This window comes from Staurois parvus, unplaced genomic scaffold, assembly GCF_062004578.1.
Source record: "Staurois parvus isolate SC_StPar_1 unplaced genomic scaffold, SC_StPar_1.0 ptg000151l, whole genome shotgun sequence".
Classification (NCBI taxonomy): Eukaryota; Metazoa; Chordata; class Amphibia; order Anura; family Ranidae; genus Staurois; species Staurois parvus.
Window position 1 is genome coordinate 7,534,725 of NW_028317947.1, and position 26,901 is coordinate 7,561,625.

The 26,901-nt window shown below is 40.3% G+C and overlaps 1 protein-coding gene across 2 annotated transcripts in view; it reads left to right on the top strand.

Moving 5' to 3' along the window:
- Positions 1–26,901, top strand: part of THRA (thyroid hormone receptor alpha) — a 283,605-nt gene that overhangs the window by 161,102 nt on the left and 95,602 nt on the right. The gene's annotated exons all lie outside the window — the stretch shown is intronic.

Consider the following 26,901-nt stretch of genomic DNA (forward strand, 5'->3'; position numbering starts at 1 on the left):
GGAGGTGAGTACTTTTCCTTTTAACAATGTTACAGTCTGATCACTGGAGAGATAATACAGAGAACAAGTTTCCACCTGCCTGCAGCAGACTGATGACATCATTTCAGCCTAGGCAAAGTCCCTTGACTGAAGTTCAAAGGCGGCTTTTTAATGATAAAAGGTAGAGTTTGTAGAAAAAAAAATTATATATCATTTCTGTCTTCTGTGACATATCAGGAATGTATTTGCTCAGACTTGTAAAGATACTGAAAGATTTAAGTAGTTACCACAGTATGGTAGAGTGCTCAGAGGCCTTACAATTTGAATTCTGCCAGAATTGGGTCATAGTAAAGAGAAGCTTGATGTGTGCAAATGTGACCAGACAGAGGTGAAGTGTGGCCAGTCCAGGTATACTGTAGGTTTATTGTGTCCCATTTTGAAGGGTTGTGCTGTTTTTTCTTTAGTGAAAGAATAAAGTGAGTGCCTATAGCAATCATTCAAGAATATATATATATATATATATATATATATATATATATATTTTTTTTTTTTTTTTTTTTTTCTTACTACAGAAAAATGAAAGACTATGGCAGCAACAGTGGGGAAGATAATTATTTGATCCCCTGCAGATTTTGTAAGTTTGCCCACCAACAAAGAAATGAAGGGTCTATAATTTTTATCATAGGTGTATTTTAGATGATAGAATATCAACCAAACATCCAGAAGAAACATGATATAAATGTTATAAATTGAGTTGCAGTTCAGTGGGTAAAATAAATATTTGATCCCCTACCAACCCACAATAGTTCCGGCTCCCACAGACTGGCTATGTGCTCATGTGGTACAGAGATTAGTCCTGTCAATTTAAGAAGGTGCTCCTAACAGCAACTCGTTATGTGTATAAAAGACACCTGTCCATAGCTTTCTTCCATTCATACATCACCACCATGGGTCAAAGATCAAGGAGCTGTCAAAGGACATCATGGACACGAGTATAGACCTGCACAAGGCTGGACTGGCCTACAAGACCATCAGCAAGAAGCTTGGTGAGAAGAAGACACCTTGTTGTAGCGATTATTCGCAAAATGGAACAAAATCCAAAATAACAGTTGCCCTCGGTCTGAACTCCATGCAAAATTTCACCTCATGGGGTAAGGATGATCATGAGAAAAGTGAGGGATCAGCCCAGAACTACATGGGAGGAACTTGTGAAGGATCTCAAGGCAGTTGGGACCACAGTCGCCTAACAAATCATTGGTACCACAATACGCCACCATAGATTGAAATCCTGCAGCACCCACAAGGTCCCCCTCCTCAAGAAGGCACATGTACAAGCCTGTCTAGAGTTTGCCAATGAACATCTAAATGATTCAGGTAAGGATTAGGAGAAAGTGCTGTGGTCAGATGAGACCAAAATTGAGCTCTTTGTCATTAACTTGACTCATCGTGTTTGGAGGAAGAAAAATGCTGACTATGACCCTAAGAACACCATCCCTACAGTTAAGCACGGAGGTGGAAACATAATGCTTTGGGTCTGTGTCTCTGCTAAAGATACAGACTGACTTTGCTGCATTGAGGGGCTAATGGAGAAGGCCATTTATCGTAAAATATTGGATAAGAACCTTCTTCCCTCAGCCAGCACACTGAAGATGGGTTGTGGATGGTCTTCCAGCATGACAATGACCCAAAACATACCGCCAAGGCAACAAAGGAGTGGCTCAAGAAGAAATACATTAAGGTCATGGAGTGGCCTAGCCCAGTCTCCAGCCCTTACTCCTATATAAAATTGATGGAGGGAGCTGAAACTTTGAGTTGCCAAGCGATAGCCAAGAAACCTTAAGGATTTAGAGAAGTTCTGTAAAGAAGAGTGGACCAAAATTCCTCCTGAGATGTGCAAACCTGGTAACCAACTATAAGAAATGTCTTACCTCTGTGCTTGCCAACAAGGGTTTCTCCACCAAGTACTAAGTCATGTTTTGCTTGGGGATCAAATACTTATTTTACTCACTGACCAGCAACTCAATTTATAACATTTGTATCATGTGTTTTTTTGGTTGATATTCTGTCTCTAGCATTTAAAATACACTTATGATAAAAAATATAAACCCTTCATTTCTTTTTAAGTGGGCAAACTTGGAAAATCTGCAGGGGATCAAATAATTATTTTTCCTACTGTATGGCCCAAACATCAACTTTCTGTGTCTTTCTCTGTAAATACATGAACCAGGTATTGAATACACAGAGCATGGACATGGGTAGCATAGAAAACGACAGCATTTTTATTGTCAGTGTCTCTGAGACATTTACTTTCCAGAATCCTTATACAGGTAAAACCTGGTAATTATACTGATCTACAGGTACATCTTCTTGGCAAAGTAGCCACCCACTGAAGATCAACCGTTGCACTTTTGTTTCTTGTCAAAGGTATGCACTAACAACAAAATGGTAAAAATGATCTTCAGGCAAACAGATGACCATGGAAATACATATACAGCTATTTTTCCTGCCAAATAGTTTGTATTTCTGACATTACATTCCCAAAATGTACACAGCTCTGCTGGAGAGCTAGCTTGGTGACATGTCAGTTTCTCTGCTGCAGTTAATGCACCTAAGTCACCTCCCTGTTCCCCAGCCTGTGATTGGACAGTTAAGGAGCTGATCTTCCTCCTGTCAGCATCTTCCTTGTCCTTACATGTGCATTCAACAGACTTGATTGGTTCAGAGCTCTGGCCCTCCTCCTCCATCCTAAGTGCGTCTGTGCAAGGAATGGCAAAGGCTGATATTGAGACACATTCAGGTAATTATGAATGTTGCATCTATGAGCCTAGGTTCATACTTGTGCGGTGCGGTGTACCGAATGTGATTCACACAAGAAACGCACCACATTCCTGTGTAAATCACATGCGAATTCTGTACCGTGTGATTTGAGCCATACATTTTCGCACAGCATTCACACAAGAAAGGTGAAGGACACTATTTTTGATCCGCACTAGAATCAGATCGTATGTGATCCAATTCTGCACATCGCACCGCGTTTTGCAGACCGATTTCAGGGTGTTGTTAACTTAACATACACACCCGCAGCGGTTCATATGAATGGGGTGCAATTGTGATGTGGTGCAGAATTTGCACAGAAACAGCTATGAATTCCACACCGCATCAGTGTGAACCCAGGCTGTCATTTTTTGTGGAAAATAGATAACTAGTATATTATATCTGCCTTAAATTCAATGTTAGTAGTCACTCCCTCCATCTCACTGTGCATGTGATCAGCAAATGAGCAAGGATTTCCAACCAACCCAATCAACTGTTTATCTACTTATGGTGCCATGAAAATCTTTGCAAAAACAATCAGAAACTGTTACTGGAAACCATCAAACTGGAAACCACATATAGAACAATTGCTGATGCCTGTGTATGGGATCATTAGCCATGATTATATTGCCATAAACATTTCCTACACGTGCTGTAGATACATGGTCATTGAGTTAGGAAGGTATTTGATTTGCCTTGTTTTATGCCTTATAAAGCATGCAAGTGGCATGAATGTGGTGCTGCTCTGTATATTATATGGGGAACATGATATGTTTTATATAGGCATCCTCTGAAAAATGGCAGATAAATGGTAAAGAATATAAAGCTCAGGCTCTCCTGGGTCGAGGCTCTGTAGTGTGCAGAGGCTGATCAAACGGAACAGAGATGTCAGGAAAGTTCATTTCTCTTTGGACTCTGCACAGGACCAGTACACCCGAAAGTGAACTTTAACCGTTCAAATGCAGGTGAACAAGAGGAGGCTCAGGAGTGTGGACACTGCTGCCATCCTGCTCCAATGTTATCACATTGCCAGTAAACATAAATGACAGCCTGGTGTTGAAAAAAAGGATTTAATTTAGGTGCACACTACCTGCAGAGACAAAAATTGCATTTTTCTCTGCGTGTAGTGATCGCAGGTGTCTGCAGAGGGCATCGCAAGGCGCAGTTTCCCCCTTTTCTTTTTTTCTCGAACCTTTAGTGGAACGCCACAAAGTGACATTCTATTCATTTATATGCCCGCTAAGCTGAGCAAACACACAAAAGTCGTAGGGTCACACAGAGACCTGAGGAGCAATATCGCAGATTTCCGCACTGCTCTGCCCCATAAGTGACAGCTGCAGGGAAGGGTGAACGGGGCACATAGAAAACCATTCTTTTCTGTGTTTCCTTGCAGAGAGCTGTGTTTTTCAGCCTCAGGCCTCGTTCACACTGCGTATGCACAAAAACTGATGGGAAAACCGTGCAGATTTTATTTGCAGAGATACGAGTTTACATCAGTTTTCATGCGCGTTTCAGTGAGTTTTATACACATTGCAGATTCCTGCACAACAAAATCTGCACGTGATATTAGTGTTGTGGCATGAACAGGGAACAAAGAGAACAATTGATTTCTTTGTGCCCTTGCAGAATGCATGCAGAAAAACTCACATCTCTGCACCATGGTGTGAATGAGACCTAAAAGTGGACCTGGCATGCGGTTTGTTTGTTTTTTTGTTTTTTGCATATAAAAAAGGTTAGTATACCAGACAATAAAAATATATAGTATAATAATAATAATAGGAGAATATACCAAGGTCACACTATATCCGGAATTACCATTTTGAGGGTATCATGCAAGCAACAGGAATATTTAGGTTTGGTGACTAACTCACAACAATGTTCAAAAATGTGTGTGTGTATACATAAATATATATATAATTACACCAGTATTATCATAAAATAGAAAAAGGGCTAAACCATAATGCAAGTGAAAAGCTGACCATAAATGGTTCCGTTTTTATCCTTCAGCCCGCAGGCTGAAAAAAAAAGCCAAATCAATTCCCCCCTCCGTACATTCACAGTGAATGGGGAATCCTCCTCACTGCACTATTTTATTTTGACAGCTGGGAGACGCCCCCCCCCCCCCCCCCCAGGTCAGAATACTCAGCACTGTAAGCATTAGCCTTAGCTGCTGGTTGGGCAGCTGTTATCCAACAGTTCAGCTGAACAGAAGTTGATTGGTAGATTGATTTCTGTTCAACTGCAGTGGCCACTCATGGATCGCAATTCGGCCAGTCCCTGCTGAATCAGCTGAATTTCGATCCATCTATAGCCAGTATATCACATCATCTTGCACAGAGGAATGCTAATTATGCACACATTAATGCACATTCTGACAGTAAGGGACATGTGTCCAAATACTTTCTTTCAAACCACATAGTTAGAATGTGCTCATATAGTTGTCCATCCAGAACACATGTTCAGGTTGTGCACATATAATTATCCATCCAACACATTTCCTGAAACAACGTCCACTTTAATATGGATGCATGTGCACCTTAAAGTGAAACCTCAGTCCCCTTGATTGTGACTCTACCCTCCTCCATTGGTACTGCCATTTTTGATAGTCTGGCACATGTGCAGATGATATTTGGACCATGTATGGCCAGCATTAGGCTTTCTTACACTAAGGGTTGGTTCACACTATAGAAATGCAGTCCATATGCATTCCGAATGCTTTTTTTATGCTTTACAGTGGGTTTTATATGCATTTTTTTGCATTCCGGTGCATTTTCGATGCTTTCAGGTTAATTTTTTCCCCTCTCTTTTTCTTCAATTTAAATAGGGACATGTGCGTTCCAGTGCATTTTTGGTGCGTTCTGGTGCATTTGATGCATTTTAGCATGTCCCAGTACAGTTCTGTGCATGAAAAATGCAGCCTGTTCTTTTTTTCTGCAACTGGAATGCATGGGAACTGCAAGCACTGTGAACTATGACATTGACAACCATATAACCTACTTTTTGTGCGTTTTGGATGCAGAAAAAAAAGCCACTGAATTGCATGTAGTGTGAACTGGCCTTTATCCTAAACTAATGTTAACTTAATGTCAAAACATTTTTTTTGGCTTTCGACTGAGTAGGGACAAGGTAAGTTTTATTTCAGACTGGGCACATGACTCCGTATTTCTTCTTCACCTTCTCCAACAATGGGTAGTCCTCAAAGATGCAGACATCTGTGCCATTCTCTGCCGCATTGTACTGTGAGGGTTGAGCAACATGATGAAGCCCCCCCCAAGGGGGCTTTTTAGCTTTCAGGTAGATTTGGGCTTTAACCCCTTTTTTGTGCTGGGATACTCTTGTTGAACACCAATTCCCGTTCGTTAGAACGGGATGCACATCAGGTTGCTGTGAGTTACTACCTACCATAGTTTTTGCAGCACAGGATTAAATAAAGCCTGCAGTCTTTTTTTAAACTGGCTTTGAGGAGCCTGAAATGCATACTTCTGTTGTGTCATCACCACAGACACAGTTATGTAACTTGTGGGATTGTGCCAGACAAATGAAAGCAGTCATAGTTTCTCGGTCTGTGTCACTCTGCCATTTAAGGGACAGGCTCTATTTCCCTCAGCTGCCACCTATGTGTGTGAACTATACTTACTCATCAAACAGCCTGTCCTAGAATTCCCTGCTGTGCAGGAAGCCTACTAACCCATTTATTTGTTTACACCTGTCATTTAATCAGGGAGTGATTCAAAATAATAACATAATAAAAGGAAAACAGCAGCATTCAGTTCTGAGAAAGTGAGTGGATTAATCTGACACCGTTGGAGGTATCCACAATCATTTTAGAATGATGGGGGGGGGGGGAGCAACTTTGAAAATGCTGTTTTCATACCATATGCTCATGCATAACCACTTTCTTGTACCTTTATTCTAAAATAATACGTATTTAGTAAATATTTTAGATAGACTGGTTCACTTCAACTTTGCTGATTGCGCTTAAATGCCTAGAAGCATCCTTCTCTGGGAGTACTGTAGAAGTCAGCATTTCCTTCCTATATCAGTTTAATTTTCAATATCTAAATTTATGGTCAGGGGCGGACTGACCATTTGGAAACTTGGGCACTGCCTGAGGGCCCGGGGTCAGTAGGGGGCCCCACGACATGCCCATGGTACCTTTTTCATAGGCTTTTTTGAGTTTGGGCAAGGACACCGGCCCCATGATCCCCTATTGCCCGGGGGCCACATGAGTTGTCAGTCCGCCCCTGGTTATGATGAGCTCTCAAAACTTTACATAATCAGCAGTGACAAATGCTGCCTTAAAGTGTTTTTCCACTTTTGCAGCCACATTGGGAGAACACCTACTTTATTTTTGTCACAAGTTCCCATTACTATAGCGTAACTATTATTTTGAAATTGTTGGTTACCTTTTTAAGTGCTTTTTTACCTGTTTGAAAAACCCCTTACATGTTCCCCCCGCTTTGTAATGTATAGGAAATGGCTGTGGAGCAATGTTTACCTTAATAACCCTGTCTGTACTGTGTTCGCATTTCTGTATTGTCAGCTGCAAACTAGATTTGAACACTGTCTGTCCTAACAAAGGGTTAAAAGTTTAGAAACTGCTTTCCTGCATTTTATGTTAATGAGGGATACTGTGGGGGCAAAGACACTGTAAGACACTCCAGAAAGTCTTAGATTTAGCCATGACACCTTCTCATTAGAAACATCTCAAAGGTAAGGAATATTTTTTAACGTAGGTATGCTGTCTGCATAGGAATACATAAACATACTGAGGTTTTCTCACCTTTGAATTCAAAAGTGTAAAATCTGCTTTAAACCAGCTTGTTTAGTCATATCCCGCAATCTTTACTACAGAGATACAAACAGCAATAATGCGATTAACATAAAGGAGCATCAGATGGTCCATAGTCCTTTATTCCAGATGATAGTACGACCATAGGAATAAAAAAGTTCTACTTCATCATGGCTTAAATGGCAATACTTCCTATGGGACTCTAAAGATTCTTGAGGAATGCCCATGGGGAAGAGAATATTGATAGTCATGAGAAATGTGTGTTACCCCCGGTTCACATATCCGCATTCCTGTGGGCCACGTTTTGTGTGGGCATGAGAGCCCATTCATTTGAATGGACTCCTGGCCTGGGACACGCAGGGAAGAATTCCCTGCACTTCTTTTGAAAACGCAGCCCGCACGGGTACCTCGGTTCCCAGTACGGTTGCGATTTCCAGTGCAGGTGGCGTGCAATTCGAATTAATGGCACCTGCCCGCGGGTCCGCATTCTTCTGTGTGGGTGGTGTGGCTGCACGGATTTTTGTGCGGATCCACAGCAGCACCACCCGCACATATGTGTACCTAGCCTTTAGAGAAGATCATGCAGGCAATAAAACCACCTTTTTTTTTAGGCTGATGACAGATTGACAACCCTGCCAACAGTGGTCCTGCCGACAGCCAGCAGAATTGCCGCTTGTCCCTATTGTTTTAATTCTTATATAGCTGAGGCAGTGCTAACCCCCCATAACTAACAACTGAGATTCTGCAGCATTCAGGCAACAACAGAGGGAAATCAGCATCTCGCTATATCTGTCTGCAATGGGGGCAGATTTCATTAGGACAGACTGGAGGCTTCTTTAGTGATCCTGCCACTAGTGATTTGTCCCTAAGGGCAGAATGGCCCATCAAACATTGGTTTTTAGAGTGGGCAAATGTTACAACAGTTTCTTATCGCTGTCTGTGTCACATTTAAAGTGAGGGTAAGTAGAACTACAGACAGCAGTAGGAGCCTGACCTAAGGGTCCAATGGTCCCCACTCTCTGTAAAACTAAAGAAAAAAAAAATGTGACTTGAGTTGACGTTTAACTCCTACTAACAGAACAGCTTTAGTCCTTGATCAGCCACAAATGTGAAAAGTTGTTTTTCTAGAATTGTACGTGAGGTCACTGCCTATAATGTGTGCTCGGCATGGCTTCACAACATTTTTGCATGTAAAAAATAAAGACTTGCCCTGATGTGACCTGCCATATTGTGCTTATCACAAGCAAACAAACGTGCACCCTTTTAGAACATAATAGCAGCAGCATAAAGGAGTGAAACTAGATACTGTACACGACACCTTTTCTCTCCTTAAAGTCATATTTTCAGTTGAATAGTTTTTTTTATAGCTGGTGAGTCAGAGGTGTTGAGGAGAGAATGGGGACACTGCCCTTTAGTACATAACTTTTATCTCTGCCTTGTCAGTCACATGCGTTCCTTTACAGTTCTGTACAAACATTTGGGCACCCCTGGTTGTATACTTTTTTTTTTCCAAAGAATAGGAGTTTTTTTTTTTTTTTTTTTTTTTCTTAAGCAGAAAACAGTGACATTAAAGAAGGCAGTCTCAATTTACAAAAACACAATAAGAGTGTTATCCACCAACCCCATACTGCTGGAAACTGTGGAGTTGCAAGGGAACCCAAGCAGTAATGAAGACAGACTGGGGAAGAGGTAAGAGGGCAGTGTGGGGGAGGAAATGTGCATGGTGCAGTAGGCCACAATCTGCATCATAGTCCTCACTGCCACTTTGACCAAGATATCAGTAGAGCAAGTAAACTGCATTATAGGGTCAGGCAGAGAGGTATGTGGCCTTCCGTTACTGAGTGTTTTAAATGCCTATGTGTCCATAAAGAGAACCCAGGGGATCCATAGAGCATTGTATGGGTTCTCGATATTATGGAGATAGGATGTTGGTATTTCCATCCTCATCAGATGGCTCATTTTGGTAACCCAGCCCTTGATGTGAGGCACAGTAATTGACAGTTTCTCTTGATTTTCTAAGTAAAATGGAAACAGACAGAATATGATATGTATATGCAGTGTTTAAAAAATATTTAATAATTATCTGTTGAACTTACAGAAATTATAAAAAACGATGCAGTTTTGTATTCCTCTGTAAATATTGAAATATATTTTTATGTGCACATAGCAGTTGTACTTTAATCTTTTTTGATATTTGAAGTAATGTAATCGCACTATTAAAATCGCTAGCAATTAATTGCTAGTAGTAGCAATGAATTGCTACACATTGGAAACAGGGCTTCCTATGGAGTGAAACACATAAGTAGCATGTAGTAGCAATTTATTTCTAATGACTGGTAAATTCTCCAAATTTTTTGCTATTTGCTACATACATTCTAATTTTGTGCTTTACTCCATAGGGAGATATCTGTTCCAAATATGTAGTGATTGATCACTACTATAATTGATTAATCTTTTGCAATTTAGGTTGTCACCATAACTCTGCACTGCTGCTCCTCTTTATGTCCAGTCATTAGTGGGTGACATCACTGTATTCCTTAACGTATATGTAAACCCAGTCACTAAAATCTATTATAAACTTTCAATGCACATTATACAGGTATGGCCCACTGTTGTCACATCAGGAAACCCTCCCTGAGAAATGGCATGCAACCATTTCTGGAGCACATGCATGTAGACAGGAAGTTGCTGCCAAAATGCTGCAGCACTAAGAACAACAGGAAGAAAAGGTGAATAGTATTTTGTAAAAACAAAAATGGCAGTTGTATTGATACACAGTTTTTACTGAACTAAATGGCATATGGATAACGAACAGACAGAATTAAAAATTCTTTGGAATATAGGACAGTTTACATTTATGTATCTCAATCATGTATTCAGTTATTTGTCTGAAGTTAAGATTTGATTACCAGTTGTTGAATATCTATAAGCAGGTGATTGGATTAACAAAAATAAATAAATACAATTGTATTTTTGAATTAGAAGTCCCCTTTGGGGGGGGGGGTGAATTGCTATTCCATTAAACAGAACAGAGGATGACATTTGGAGCCTATCATGTCTGCCAGAGCGGTGTTACTATGTACTAAATGACAGGGTAACCATTGTACATGCCACATTTTATGTTAGCGTATCTGAAATTAAAAAAGAGTTGCTATGTCATAATGAAAATCTAGAAATGTTAATTGTGCCTTAACAGGGTCCCAAAAATGTACCTTGTGTTTGGAATTCCTCCTGGAAAATAGCAGCGCTGTTCCTGATATGTGAGTGTGCCCTCCCGTATCTGCAGTTTCATAGCTGTATATCTGCAGTGTGAGATCTAAGATACTACTGCCCCAGATTGATCTCTCAGTCTCAGGAGGTTTGGTTCACTGTGCTGCTTTCTGTTCTCTTTGCTGGAGGCTTTGATATGAGGAAGCAAAGCCCTACCGCTATTATGATAGTAGAGGTGTTGAGACACTGTGCAGAATAAGGCATGGTAAGTCAGTAATAGAGAAAAGAGCAGCTACTGAGAGTTCCCAGGCATGGCTGGTGACTAGTCCATTGCCCCCTTCCCACCCTTCTTTTCTTTTTTTGGACACAGTTTCAAGTGTTCAATAATCCTTTAATTGTAAGTTACAGTTAACTTGAAAAACCAAATACTGTTTAAAACAAACCTGTAATGTGGTTATATTTGGTTAAAGCAACTCCTGCCTTGGACAGAAGACAACTCCAGGTGCAGCAACACGTTTGTGGATGCCTGCATAAATCATGCATGGTCTCACCCTTCCCCTATTACACCTGCATATTGGCCTCCAAATGTCATGAGTGCCCTGACTGGGAAGACACGGGCATTGGGAAAGGGCAGAGCTACATTGCAGCCAATTTGCTGCCCGGCACACATTTGTACAGCATGCAGTCTGTGTAATCATACTCCTAGGACTAGCAACTTCTGCACATAGCAGCCCAAAAAAGATGAATTAAAAGATGCATCTGTATGTGAATTTGTGTGGGGGAGGGGTTGCGTACAGCACACGCACTAATATATGCACACTGCATTTGGAGCATCATGCATCTGTGCAGCCTTATGCAACCCCCAGTGCAATACCATGTACAGATGTATTTTCCAATTCATCTCAATGGCGGCTGTATGTAGCAGCTGCGGGTCCTGGGACAGTGATTACTCTGCAAGTTGTAGAGCCACGTGCATGAAGTCTTAGATGGCCTATTCCCTTGCAGAGGAGGAACAGCTACATTAATTAAGTATAATTAAAGTATACATTAATTATGAAAAAGAAGATGCAAATAAATGAACATGCTCATTATCCGCTATGAACATGTTCACACAGCAGTAGCACAATTCCTAGCAGTATGTTTACAGATGGCTGCTTGCAGCATATATGTTTTATTTCCTATAGGTGCAATGCAAACAATTGACAAAAGTGATAAAAACACACTGAAATCACACTCCAAACCTTACACATTTCAAAGCAAATGTATGAATATTGTTAAGCTAAGAGAATCTGAAGGTCCTTTATATTTTGTAATAGGTCTTTTGCAGCCGCTGGAATGCCTTTGTTCACTCTATAAGCTTTGCATTGCCTCTCATGTGGTCCTCAGATATGCTCTTTTGTACACACATGTAACAAAATCCAATGAATAGACACATCACAGATGCCCTTTTGTATAAATGCAGAAGTGCAAGCCCATGCATTTGTCTGTGCAAAGCTGCTAGAACATATTGTAGAGTACTTGAATCGATACAAATGGTAAACACTGTTCAAAATGAAGTAACACAATAACAATGGGTATGAAGCATTCATCATTATAGAGAAGTCAGACTCTGAAAGAAGAATACACGTTGGATGCTGTAGCTCACGTTTTCTACAATAATCTCTTCCTTGTTAAAGGGTCCATCCTCCAAAAGGTGATTTTTAGATTATAGTTACTGGACTTTTTTACTACTTGGCCCGTGTTAAAATCAGGCTCTTGGTTTTAAAATCATGGTTCAGACAGACCTCCTGACTGGCCATTCCTCCCCAAAACCCGCATGGCTGAGATCACCTGACCAAATGCAGACATTTGAATCACAACCACGGCACTAACTTCAGAGTTTGCATGTTCTCCCTGTGCCTGCGTGGGTTTCCTCCAGTTACCCTGTTTCCTACCACACTCCAAAGACATGCTGGTAGGTTTATTAGTTTCTGTCTAAATTGGCCCCAGTATGTGTATGTATAAATGTGAGTTAGATTGTACGCTCCTTGAGGGCAGGGACAGATGTAAATGTACAACATATATGTAAATCACTGCCTAAATTAACGGCACTGTATAAGTACCTGTAATAAAAAAAGTAAATAAGGGTTCAGAATAGGTAGAGAGAAGAATATAAGACTACCCAGGAAAAGGACAATGACGATAAATAGTATTTGCATGCATTGTGCTTTGGGTGTTCACACTTGTGCGACTTTGGACACATACATTGTTTTCAGTGGCACCCATTCGAATCTCTGTGACTTAAAAATGTCACAGCTTTGAAAAAGGTTCCTGCTCTACTTTGATGCAACTCGAGTGCCAGGGAGTATAGTCTTAATGCAAAGTCGCATTGGAAATCGTTGCACAAATGTGAGTGGAGCCTTAAAGGACACTTCAGTGTAGACTATAGAGATGGTTTTGACCTAATGCACACAGGACATCTGTTTAACCCCTTTGATTGCCCGAATTCCTTTTAGGAGAAAAGCTGCTTTAAAAACGCCGTAAAAGCCAGGTATTGCATGCGCCTTTAGGTTCATCAAATGTTTGAGTGTTAATGCATTCCACTGGCCAGAATAATAATTTATTATTGCAACTGCACATCTAGTAATGTGGCCCGTGGTTCTTCTGTTTAAATAGATCACATTTTCAATGTAATAATTGTTGTGCAGAGAGATGAGAGAAATGCTGTGGACTATGAAGGACTCATTTTTATGATGACGATGACATTTATTACCACTCCTTGTTGTAGGGTACAATGTGCTTTTGGGATGAAATTTCATTTCCTCTCTCCTTCCTCTGCAAGACATATTTATTGTATACCCCACTGTTCTGGCAGTGGACTACAAGGATACAGTTATCCCCTCGTCCTCATGGTGGAAGATATATATTACTCCCATTGTCAAAAGGCACAGTTATTCCCCACTCCTGTTGATTTATATTACCCCCTAATCTGTCTGTACAAAGAATCCTCAGTTATCCCCCCTATTTATTGACTTAAAAAGTTACTAATTAGGGGGCACAGGGGTATATCCTGCTGATACAGTCCTATTTTGTCTGCTACCTCAATGCACAGTGTTATCTCCCACACACTCACTCCTTGTACTCCAGAAGACGGATTTTACAGATCCCTATGAACCCCTGCCTCTCCTGACTCCCCTATCCTGGCTCACACACATGGCAGTGACGTCTTGCTCCAAAAATAGGGGAAACTGCTTCCAGTTAGATTCACTCTGGAATGCCATATATATTACATATTAACCACTTTACCACTGGAACGCTCTATGGAGATGGTTTAATATAGTTTATTGATTTAGCCGCTCATGAGCTAGATTTAGGCAGATATTATAAACACCTGCTTTTCTGGAGACCACAATAAAATAAAGGTCCACTTTCCTAATGTGCTGGGGGCAACTGCTCCCCCGTAGTAGAATAATCGGGCAAGACCTTGAGACGTCAGTGAGGGCCAGCCTAAAACTTTTCTTGAATAATGTCCTGGAGCTGAGCTGCTCAGCATTGTTCCCAGCAGACCTTTTTTGATGGTACCTATAACAAACAATCCGCTTGCATTTGACTGAAATTCTATCAGTGAATGGTTAGTAACTATACATGTTGGGTTCCTGTAGAAGCTGGAAATCACTCTAGTTGGCACTATTACAGCGGCGTTCCAGAACACATTGGTTTTAAAGCGCCCAAACATGATACACAGTATTGGGTATTTCAGTTGATCTCAATTAGAGGCAAGATTGTCCACGCAATACTTTCCTATATCACTTTAAGTAGGGGAGGTGTATTGTAGTACACTGACACAGACTTCTCGGCTGGTTTCGACATCACAAATAGGAGCAGGATTGGCAGCGCAGCATTAATCTATCTTCATATATCACACTTATTAGTGTTAGGTACTCATTCTGTGAGTAGCGTCTGTTCAGAGCGAGCAACCTCCTGTGTTCCCTAAGCAGTAGGGCAGTCGCTAGTAGCTGTTTTAGCCTATTACATTGATTTCCAGCTTCTCACAGGTGTGGCACATTGCATACTTACATCTGGGGAAAAAAAATTTGTTTTTTGTTGTATTTGTGTTTTTTGTTGTATTTTACTGGGGTTTAAAATGGAGCTCCACTCCCCGGTATTTTTTATTATAGAATAAAACTAGTGGTGCGCTGAAATGAAAATTCTTGCACCAAAACCGAAAATTCAGGATTTATTTGGCCAAAAACCAAAACCTAAATGAACAGTTTTTAAAAAAATATATTTTTTTATATATATAATTGTATTTTATTCGACTTTTTAATTATTAATATGAATTTAAATGAATATGAATTTATTTTCAGCACCTTTCAGCCAATAGGCTGCTTTCCCACTGAGCAGATTTTGCAGCGCTTTTGTGTTTTAAAAAAAGGCTCAAGAAAAATGCATCCTTTTAAATTCACTGTATGTCTCCACACTGGTCCGCTGCGCTTCCCTTGCAGTTTTAAAAGTCCTGCTTGCAGCATTTTTGGTGCATATTTGACGAGTTTAAAAAAAAAACGCATCAAAAATACACCTCTCCAATGAGGCCTAGTTCACACCAATGCGTTTTTTAGGGCTTTTGTCAAAAACACACTACAGTCCATTTAGCATTATTTCCTATGGCTCAGGGACCTTTCTAAACGCAAAATATTGCGTTTTTTGTTTAATAGACGTCAATGGAGATGCTGCAGAAAATGCACGTAGTGCGTTTTTTACGCGTTTTCACGAGTTTGCTGCATTATGCATTTGTGTTTTTATGCGCAAACGTGTCAAAAATGTGCATGCAAAAACGTGCATGCAAAAACTCAAAATGGACAAATCGCAAACTGCATTAGTGTGAACCAGGCCTGAAAGGCATTAAAAATGTAGCAAACGTTTTGCATTTTTAATCTGCCCAGCAACAAGTTGGCCAAAAAAATGTTCAAAATTTAGAAAACACATCAAAATATGGGTCAAAAATGCACTGCATAACGGACCAAACGTAAATTGCATTGGCGTGAACAAGGCCTGAAATGCATTAAAAATGCATAAAAAAGGCATGTGTTGTGTTTTTTATGCATTTTGTGTTCTTAATTTGCCCAGCAAGAAGTTGGCCAAAAATAAAAAAAAACATAAAAAATTTGTGTGCAAAAACGCACTGCAAAACATACAAAATGTAAACTGCATTGGTGTGAACCGGTCCTGAAATGCATTGAAAACCCATCAGAAACGCACATGTGTTGCATTTTGATGCTTTTTTTGAGTCACATGAGCTATGAAAAAAGTTGCGGGTAAAATCGTGAGTTTTCAGCTGCCATTATTGGCACCTTTTTTCCTATTGGCAAAATGCCGATAACACTATTTTCAGCCAATACATTTCTGCCGCCGATATTTTGGTGAATCCCTAAATAAAACATACATATCGTTTTCCTACTGCCTTCTAGTAGGCGCTGTAATACTGCAGCAGCTTCTTCTTAGTGAGACATGGGGCAGGCATACTTCCAGAACTTGAATGGGGCTCATGTAATAATGTGTGGAATACTGTGAGCTCAGCCTGCATGATGATGTGCCCCCCAGGGAGCATGTCAGTCACAGGCTGGGCTCCTGTGAAATGGGTAGAATGACACAAGTGTCATTCTGCCTGAAGAGGACTGCCAGCACTGGAATGACAGGTTTTTAACACAGGAGGCGATTTTTTAAAAATGCTTTAACGCCTTTAAATGTTGAAAAATGGACTGCTTGTTTGCTAGCTCAAAATTAATGAGCTGAATAAGTCTGAGCTGAGATACAATTGCTGGATAAATATAGTTTTCCACAATTTGCTCTGTGTCCAAAGTGATCGTCAGGTGTTTGGTTGTTTGTGTTCCTTTTTGGCTCACATTGGATATGGGCATCAGAGTATATATTTATCTTGTGTTGATCACTGGCTTGTTTGGTTACATCACATTTTTATTCAGAATTGTTTTTTAGGATCATACAAAGGTTCAGTTTCTTCATCTCTGCTTGGTTGGTCCCATGCTAATTTAACAAGCCATTGCTAGCCAAATTCAACCAGGTCACCCCACTGCAAGCGGGAAATAATTGCAATTGTTAACTAGATGATGCAATTATGAAATTAAAAACACTTTTCTCTACTGAAATGCACAAGGAAATATTTCTTTCTCTGATACTGATTGATAACATTTGGGTAATCACATGAACAAAATATGGCCCACCAAACATAGTCTATCTTATGTCAGTGCTATATACTGTATATATTGTTATGTATTATTTACAGTATACGGGTGTCCGTATGGAACATACCAGTCAAGTCGAAGATCCCGCCTGTCAGGATGCAGCCTGGCTCTACTATTCACTTTGGTTCTGCTGCCTGACACTTGCAGCATTGTAGTGAAATGTCCTCATATCTTTAATGTCACTTGTACTCCAGATAAATGTGAAAATTAAACGTTGAGGTGCATCCTGGGAGTAGTTGTATTTGGGATTAGTAGTTTGTTATCTGGATAAACCAGTCCACCTTTTGTCTAACCTGGTGATCAGAGAACTAATGCTAATTTAAGAACCCCAACCAGATTCAAATTTGCCTTGGGTATTTGGATGTGATTGATGAGTCAGGAAACAGGCAACACAGCACAGTCCTCAGAAGTAGATGCTCAGTGACATTGTGAGGTCACCTCTGAGATATCCCTGCAGTGGATTATAGCCAAATAAGAGTAAGGCTACTTTCACACTGATCCACCGCAAAAACACATAGGTGTTTTTACCGTGCTTTCTGAGCGTTTTTTAAAGGACACGTGACTTAAAAACTGCACCAAAAAAACGCTTTTTAGAGGCCCTTTTCAGGCGTTTTCCATTGATTTCAATGAATGTTGGGTGTTTTTGGGGTGTTTTTTTTAACTCAGCAAACATTCCCCAAAGTTGCTGCAAGCATGAGTTTTTACACCGCACCACAAGTGCAACGCCTCAGTGTGAAAACATACATAGATATACATTCACATGCATAGGGAAGCACTTTATTTCAGCTTTTCAGGCGCTTTTTTTTACCGCAAAAACGCTTCAAAAAGCCCTCAGTGTGAAAGCAGTCTAAGGTAAATTGTGTGAACTTTCTAAATTTAGCACAGCTGCAGTGTTTGCTGGGTGCCATTAGCTGTTCAATGCCTGGAGGAGTTAGGCTACTTTCACACTGAGGAGTTTTTGAAGCGTTTTTGCGTTAAAAAAGAGTCTTAAAGCTGAAGAGAAATATTTCACCTTGTATGTGAATGTATCTCTATGTATGTTTTCACACTGAGGCGTTGCGCTTGCAGTGCGGTGTAAAAACTCCTCCATGCAGCATCTTTGGGGCATGTTTGGTGAGTTAAAAAAAAACGCCCCAAAAACGCCTCTTCCCATTGAAATCAAATGAAAACACCTGAAAAGCACCTCCGAAACACCTCTGAGAAGTGTTTTTGGTGCAGTTTTTAAGTCACACGTACTTTAAAAACGCTCAGCGTGGTAAAAACGCCTATGCATTTTGCTGTGTTTTTGCCGCAGATCAGTGTGAAAGTAGCCTTAGTTACAGACACAGCAAATAAAGCTAAATAAGGGGACAAATGCGAATCATTATCAAAAGCCTGTGTGATAGCCTAGACAGTATAATAATTAATATAGATTCTATTGATTATCTAATAAGCCAAGCCATAACTTGTTCTCTTTATATCTTCAGCTCTGTAGCAGGAAGGTGAAAAAGTTCAGGAGTTCTGGGCCTAAACATTCCTTCGTAATTATTCAAGATGACATTGTGCAGAATCCATTTTTATTCCCAACACTGAGAGATAAAATTACATTTCCATTCTATCACTTCTAGCCCTGTTTAAAATTGGACTAACCATTAAATGCACCATAAAAGCAATGTATTCCTTCTTTTAATATGTATGAATGCCCTGTGCCTGGGTCACTTCTAGTCAGGACTTCATTTGCCATTCCCTGTCCTCTTAGCTGGTTTAGTCCAAACCAGTTTGTATGCCAAGGTGGCAGATGGGGCAGAAGGACAAATCATTTGCAATGCCTGCCTTGGCTCATCACAAAGAGAAGCTGATGAACGTCTGACTTAGTGTCTCCACCTAGAGGCAGCCCGTTGAGCACATTGATAATGAAGAGAGTGTGTATAGATTGTAAGGCACAATGTTATGATTGTGCACAATGCCCTTTTTTCTTTTGTATAAAGGCTGACACATTAAATGCCATCAGTGTAATTTAGAGGTATGATATACCGAAGAGACATTTTATCCTAAAGAAGTATTTCAGTTTAGGATGGAGTTTATTTCCCTTTATTATTTACTAGATTCAGGCATCTTTATTATTATTATACAGGATTTATATAGCGCCAATAGCTCAGCTCTTTACAATATAATCTCACAAATTTTGATGCCGAAATCTCTCCAATGTAGTTCTTAGTATTGGAGAACTATCCCTTTAAACAGGCCTGTGTTTGTAATGACAAAGAGACTTTTATTAAAAGGAAATCAGTCAATGCTTCTGTGGAAAAAAAGGAATCTTTAAACTTTATGGATTTGATCATTAATAAACATAAAGCTCTTCTATACATGACCCAACACGAATGCATGCAGTGGTTGATAGAAACGAAAGAATAGACGGTTGAGGAGATTATGCAAAATCCTGGGAGGCTGCCAAGTGTTACACCATATTTGTCAATGTCCTGTGTTCACAAACCATTCCAGACTTTCTGCTGGATTGTAAGTCCAAGCACTGCTCACACCATCACTTATAGTCTTCCCTGGAAGCTGTCGGTATGACTGCTGTGTATTGATCCAGCGTGGCATTATGGAGCTGCAGAATTAGTTCCTGGATGGAACTGAATGAACTAACATTTTATTATTAACCCTTTGAGGACCAAGGGACGTATTTGTCCCCTGTTTTTAATTGCATGTATCATCTGATTAAGAACTTAAAACTCTTTTTTTTTTTTTTTGGTTTGAGTCAAAATATTCGTTCTTATCAACAAACAACAAATGGATCTAGCTTTTTGCCAATTATTTCATGAAATGGCTTAGTTACAGCAACTGAAGTGTACGAACTTTAAAAACAAAACAATTGATTCTTTTGGCGTTCCAAAATCTTACGGTCCTCAAAGGGTTAACATCCTAAATCTTTTCAGCAGCACCCACCTCAATACATACATGTACAATATATGAGGCCATTAGTGTTCTACATACAAAACTTAGAAGCTTATATACTGTAGTGTGAGACAGGCTGGTCAGGTTTTTTTTTTTTCATCTTTGAAACTGTTAACAATATCAGTGGTTGATTGAATCATGCAGTATCAACCCAAAATTCAGTTCTAGGTTTTAAAGGAGACCTGATATTTGAACACATTCTAGGCACCCATTGCTGGCCTCTCCTTCTGAAAATGCTAGCTGTCTTGCTGTCATGTTTCAGTGAGGTTTGATTTGCTGACTTGGAACAAGTATATTAGAAATCTAGATTTTTCCCTGACTTTACACCCATAAGGGGAAGTTCCGCTTTAAGGACTGCTCCCCATTAAGGATTGGCACCTTGGGGGAGCGAGTACCCGAATTTGACAGGTACCCGCTCCCACTTCCGGTCCGATTGCGTAGGCGATCAGAAACGGAAAGTGTCCTCCCTCCCTCCCTGTAGTCTTTTTGGACACGTGACAGGTCCCAGAAGACTACAGGACCATTCGCAAAGCGCAGCGCTACTTGATCATGAGCAGTGGGTACCTGGCTGTGAAGCCGCAAGCTATCACAGCCGGGTGCCCACACTGAAGATGGCAGCCTCCTGGAATCCAGGGCAGCCAGTGAAATAAGCTGCAGGGGATACACCACGGGACCGAGGGATAGGTAAGTGGCTGTTTTTTAAAAGTCAGCAGCTACAGTTTTTGTAACTGCTGACTTTTTTTTTATAGGTCAAGTGGAACTCCGCTTTAATATGTTGCATGTTTGTTTCAGGTCTTTGTCTTGGAAGCCGAGCCTCACAGCCTTGACACTGTACACAGCCAGACAGTTAGCCAAGTAGGTAGTTGATTATCACGTTCTCAAGTACTCAAAGCTAAAGAAGGTCCCGCCAGTGTCTCATGGATTATACACCTTAAAAGACCTGAAGTCATTATTAACTGATAACCAGCAGAAAAAAAAAGTTTGAGTAAACCAGTCGTTAATCAATGACTGTTTTATGATTTCTATAGCTTTACAACATCTCATGCTCCTATACAGAAGGGGAAGGTCTGGACAGAGACTGTTCAAAGGCTGCAGATGATAAAGTGAATTGCTTCTAGATATAGTTATTCATATGTCAGTGTTGTAGTTATAAAACATTAGAAAATAACATGCTGCAGGCTGGAATTTCAAAGGATAACTACAAAAAAATAAAGAAATAAAACAATAGAGTATATACAGTGGGGATCAAAAGTTTGGGCACCCCAGCTAAAAATTTGTATTAATGTGCATAAAGAAGCCAAGGAAAGATGGAAAAATCTCCAAAAGGCATCAAATTACAAATTAGACATTCTTATAATATGTCAACAAAAGTTAGATTTTATTTCCATCATTTACACTTTCAAAATAACAGAAAACAAAAAAATGGCGTCTGCAAAAGTTTCGGCACCCTGCAGAGTTAATATCTTGTACTGCCCCTTTGGCAAGTATCACAGCTTGTAAACGCTTTTTGTAGCCAGCCAAGAGTCTTTCAATTCTTGTTTGAGGTACCTTTGCCCATTTTTCCTTACAAAAGTCTTCCAGTTCTTTGAGATTTCTGGGCTGTCTGTCACACACTGCTCTTTTAAGGTCTATCCATAGATTTTCAATTATGTTGAGGTCAGGAGATTGTGAAGGCCATGGCAAAACCTTCAGTTTACGCCTCTTGATGTAATCCCCCGTGGATTTTGAGGTGTGTTTAGGATCATTATCCATTTGTAGAAGCCATCCTCTCTTTAACTTCAGCTTTTTCACAGATTGCATCAAGTTACCATCCAAAATTTGCTGAAATTTTATTGAATCCATTTTTCCTTCTACTCGTGAGATGTTCCCTGTGCCACTGGCTGCAACACAACCCCAAAGCATGATTGATCCAACCCCATGCTTAACAGTTGGACAGAGGTTCTTTTCATTAAATTCTGTGCCCCTTCTTCAAACGTACCTTTGCTCATTCCGGCCAAAAAGTTCAATTTTAACCTCATCGGTCCACAGAACTTGTTTCCAAAATGCATCAGGCTTGTCTATATGTTCATTTGCAAAGTTCAAACGATGATTTTTGTGGTGAGGACGTAGAAGAGGTTTTCTTCTGATGACTCTTCCATGAAGACCATATTTGTACAAGTATCTCTTTATAGTGGAATAGTGTACCACAACTCCAGTGTCTGCCAGATCTTTCTGGAGGGATCGTGCAGTCAAACGTGGGTTTTGAATTGTTTTTCTCACAATCCTGCGAGCTGTTCTGTCTGATATTTTTCTTGGTCTTCCAGATCTTGCTTTAACTTCCACTGTTCCTGATGACTGCCATTTCCTAATTTACATTCCGAACAGAGGATATTGACATCTGAAAACGCTTTGCTATCTTCTTATAGCCTTCTCCAGCTTTGTGAGCGTCAACTATTTTCAGTTTTCTAGACAACTGCTTGGAAGAACCCATGGTGCTGATTGTTGGGGCAAGGTCAGATGAGTCTGGGCATTTAAAACCTTTGAGCTGGACATCACCTGGTCTTCCCAGACGATGATTGAGAACAATCCATGACACTGGCAGGTCTCAGCTTTGCAAAGGGGGCAGTGCATGCTATAAATTCTGCAGGGTGCCCAAACTTTTGCAGACGCCATTTTTTTGTTTTCTGTTATTTTGAAAGTGTAAATGATGGAAATAAAATCTAACTTCTGTTGACATATTATAAGAATGTCTAATCTGTAATTTGATGCCTTTTGGAGATTTTTCCATCTTTCCTTGGCTTCTTTATGCACATTAATACAAATTTTTAGCTGGGGTGCCCAAACTTTCGATCCCCACTGTATAATTGCTACACAAGCCATGTTGTATATTTAATGTTATTTAAAATGACCATTCATTTTCAAACTACAGCTGTTGTAAAATTCTGTACATTTCTGTAAAATTCAATGTTTGTCTGAAGGACACTGAGGCCCACGTTCACATCTGGTGATTGGGGATCATGAGCAGAATTGCGGCCAGTCCGCCTGCAGTTCCAAATCGTACTACAATTACCAAGACGCACCAGGTGTGTTTGGATGCCATTCATTTTTAATGGCACCTTACACGCGGTACAGTTTTGCCACAGTTATCTAGTAATAAAGTGAGCAGCAATCACATCATGCGAAGCTTGTTATCCAAAAAAGAGGAGGCGCTTCTTTTGGGCAACAAGTTTCGCGCAGTGCAGTTTGCTGCAATTGCCACTCAGTCATCGCTGCAAAACTGCACCTCATTTAGGTGCCAGTAAAAATGAATTGCACCCAAACATGTGTGGTGCATTTTGCTTTGTGATTTGAAATCGCGGGTAGAATCATTGCAATTCTGCCCGCGATCTCAAATCGGCAGATGTGAACGGGGCCACAGATACAAGTCAGGTAAACAGGTAGAAGTTTGCAACAAAGTTTGCGTTAGCGTCACATTTCTTCAAAATTGAAGCCTCATATCGAGTCTGGAGGAGTTTGAAGCCTTTCAATGACTCCCATTCAAGTCTATAGTGGTGCTTCGCAAACACGCTGGCAAATGTTTGCGGGGGGTTTGCTGTGCGGTTGCAGCATGTTGATAACATTACCGTTTATTATAGGCATTTGTGATGCGTTTTTAACGCTTGTAAAACGCCAGTCTAACGCCCATACTAAACCTCATTAACACCTAACGCCCATACTTAACCTCATTAACGCCTGCCTAACGTTCAAACTAAAGCTACATGAGTGTTTAAGAGTTAGAAATTTAGTCAAATGTGAACAAGCCCTTAGATAGGCAGTACAGCACAATGAAGATATGGCATAGCACCTTAAAACAAACATTTGGTTTGCCTATACAGGTCAAATCAAAAGGTTTGCTTTAAACATCCCCTCCCCAGCAACACAAACTCACCTCTTATATACTCCCCTGCTCTGTTCAGCTCCTGCGAGCGCAGAAAATGCCTGGTACTTCTTTGTATGGCAGTGCATGTAAACGTGCTGGCAGTCTTTAGCCCTTTGCAAACTACCACTTGATGTGGCTTCTCTTTCTAAAGGCAGCTGAATGGAGCACCGGGAGAGCAAAAGCAAGGTGAGTATGTCCAGCTGGAGAGGGTAGAATAAAATGAGCATATTTCTAGTCTCCCCACATAGAGCACAGCATTGGGGGTGTCAAACTGGCGGCCCTTCAGCTGTTGTGAAACTACAAGTCCCATCATGCCTCTGCCTTTGGGAGTCATGCTTGTAACTATCAATCTTGCAATGCCTCATGGGACTTGTAGTTTGGCAACAGCTAGAGGACCACCAGTTTGACACCCATGTAAGGTGTTTGCCTTTCAATTTGAAAGGAACCCGACAAGATAGAAAAATGAAAGCTGCCATTGTTGACTTGATTTTAAAGTTGTAACTATCCTTCTCCTTCTTCTTGAACAAGTATGACCTGGAAAAAGCATGTGTATAGTGTGTGTATCTTATTACAGATCATTGACCTCCTAAAAGGTTTCACTTTCAAAAACAAGCCTGCAATGACCAAATTTGTGTCCTAACAGGTTCCCTTTAAGTGTTACTTTGTGTTATCTGAAGACTAGAGGCTTTACTTTAATGTTACTGTAATAATGAGCTGACTGTTTTGTCCTCGCTGGCTCTAGTGATCATTTAGCACAACGTCAGATGAGCTTTGTACAGCAGTTTTTCTTTTTAACTAAGAAGGGTTGTGCAAAGTCCATGCTGAGCTGACAAATGCTATAACATCTCAGCATGGGGGTTCATGGTAAGGCACTGTACTTGTCACATACATACTATAGCAAGCAATCCCAGGTCACCTTCCATCAGCTTAGAGTTTTTATAGTAATAAGTAATATATTTTCTCTTTTTCTTCATACTTTACATTGTACAATGCTGTTTTTCTTAATAAATCTGTAATAATACTGAGTTTCCCCATACTCCTCCACAAAAAGGGGTTAAAAAGAGTTGCTTTTCCATCTTCCCCCACCTGTCCCGGCGGGCCCGCAGACACACACAGCTCTGTACACTGAGATACCCATGGATCCTTCAAATCGCAGCCACACCCCCAACATATGAGCAGCAAATGGTTTCTGTTACACAATTAACTATTTCTTTCTGCAGAGGATTAATCCTTTTATAGCCGGAGATATGGAACTCAGCAGGAAGTGATAAAGAGGCATTCATCTATTCTTACACTTTTGTATAGGTTTTGCTTCTGCCCTTATTGTCCACTTAGGTAATTAGGGGAGTGAAAGGGCTGGAAGACTCTTTAATGAGAGTTACAAACAAATGTGTGAATTTCAAGAGTTCTTGATAAGGTAGAAGCTTTGCTTTAGATTTCTCTTGTGCTGTTGGGCTTAACCGGCCAGTTTTGCTTCTTTTCGTACTGGTTGTTGATTTTATGGGGTCAGGTTGTTAGCTGGGTGCCTGTGGAGAAAGGAGCATCCAGACGCTTCCTGTACTGCTTATATTATGGCCCTGGTGCCAAGTCTGCCCTTTGGTACTTATTGTGTGGGCCTCGGGGCCCCTGCACACATTAATTTGGGTTTTGTGTACCCAGGCCAGTGAAGGACAATTTTCTTAAACTGGCCACTTGTAATTAATTTCTTTAGTTTATGTGTTTCTTTCACGCTATCTTTTTTATGTGCTGTCCATTAGGGAACACAATTGTGGAAATGTTTCAGGGGCTGCAATAGCAGTGATCTCTAGGAGTCTCATGTAATGTGTTTATATTCTCTGCCTCCTTAAGTATGTCACTAGGTCAAAGTCTCTTACCATCTCTTGTAGCATCTCATGTAGCATAGTTTATGACCATTTCCTATTGCATGTCTGCAGTTTCTGACAGCTTTCTTTAACATTCCATTCACTAAATATCATTTGTGGCCCCATAGTGAAGTCGTGGGGAGCACATATGGCCCCTTATAGTATATCTTGTAAGTTGACCACCATTGTCTTAGGGGAACAGTAGAACTGTACAAACCTTTTCCAACCTGGCTGACCAGTTGTTATCCATGAGAATTGTTGCTCTACACGCATCCTCTGATAATATATTGATGAGATCATCTCTGGACTGAGCCATAAACAGTAGGATCAGGTGACTGTCCTCTCACATCTATGTCCATAGCTACCAACTATCTGCTGTATGCCACTTGGTGGGACTGTTTCCACTTCCTTCTCAAATATCCTGTATATATTATATAGACTATTAGTGCTATTAGGCTTTCAGAAGTATCTGTACTGAACTAAATGGTTCATCCCAGCCTTCAGCAAACTCGTTATTGTAAGGACTAGTTTTAATGAAACTTGGTGATAAAAGTAAAACTTAAGGCAAACCTTTTTTCTTTTTTATTTGGGATAGAGTAAGGAAGGCTTATAATGCCTGTCTTTTTTATTTTTTTTTTACATCTTTGCCCTGTTTGGGAGATTTTCCCTTCACTTACTGTCTCCCATATTTCTGGTTGTTACCAGAATAAGGTTAGAGGGGAAATCTTCCAATGGCGATGTTAGTTCTGGTGACACTCACTTTTGAGGGATTATCTCTTACTTCTTGTTTTGGCTATGGGACAGTAAGTGAAGGGAAAATCTCCCAAACAGGGTAAAGATGTAAAAAAACAAAAAAAAGAAAATAGCCAAAACTGGAAGTAAGAGATAATCCCTCAGTGTCACCAGAACTAACATCGCCATTGGAAGATTTCCCCTCTAACCTTATTCTGGTAACAACCAGAAATATGGGATTTTCTTTCACTTTTGGTGATAACCGTAAACAGGGCAAATAGAGAGGATGACTCTCCCTGACAGGGGCACAGACAGCAATAAAAATTGACAGGTGTTCTAATTCCTCTCCATTCTATCCAAAATGTAAAGAAAATAAAGTTTTGCTTTTAACTATACTTTAAAACACGCAGCATTGGATGTCCCTTTTTGCCATCTCAA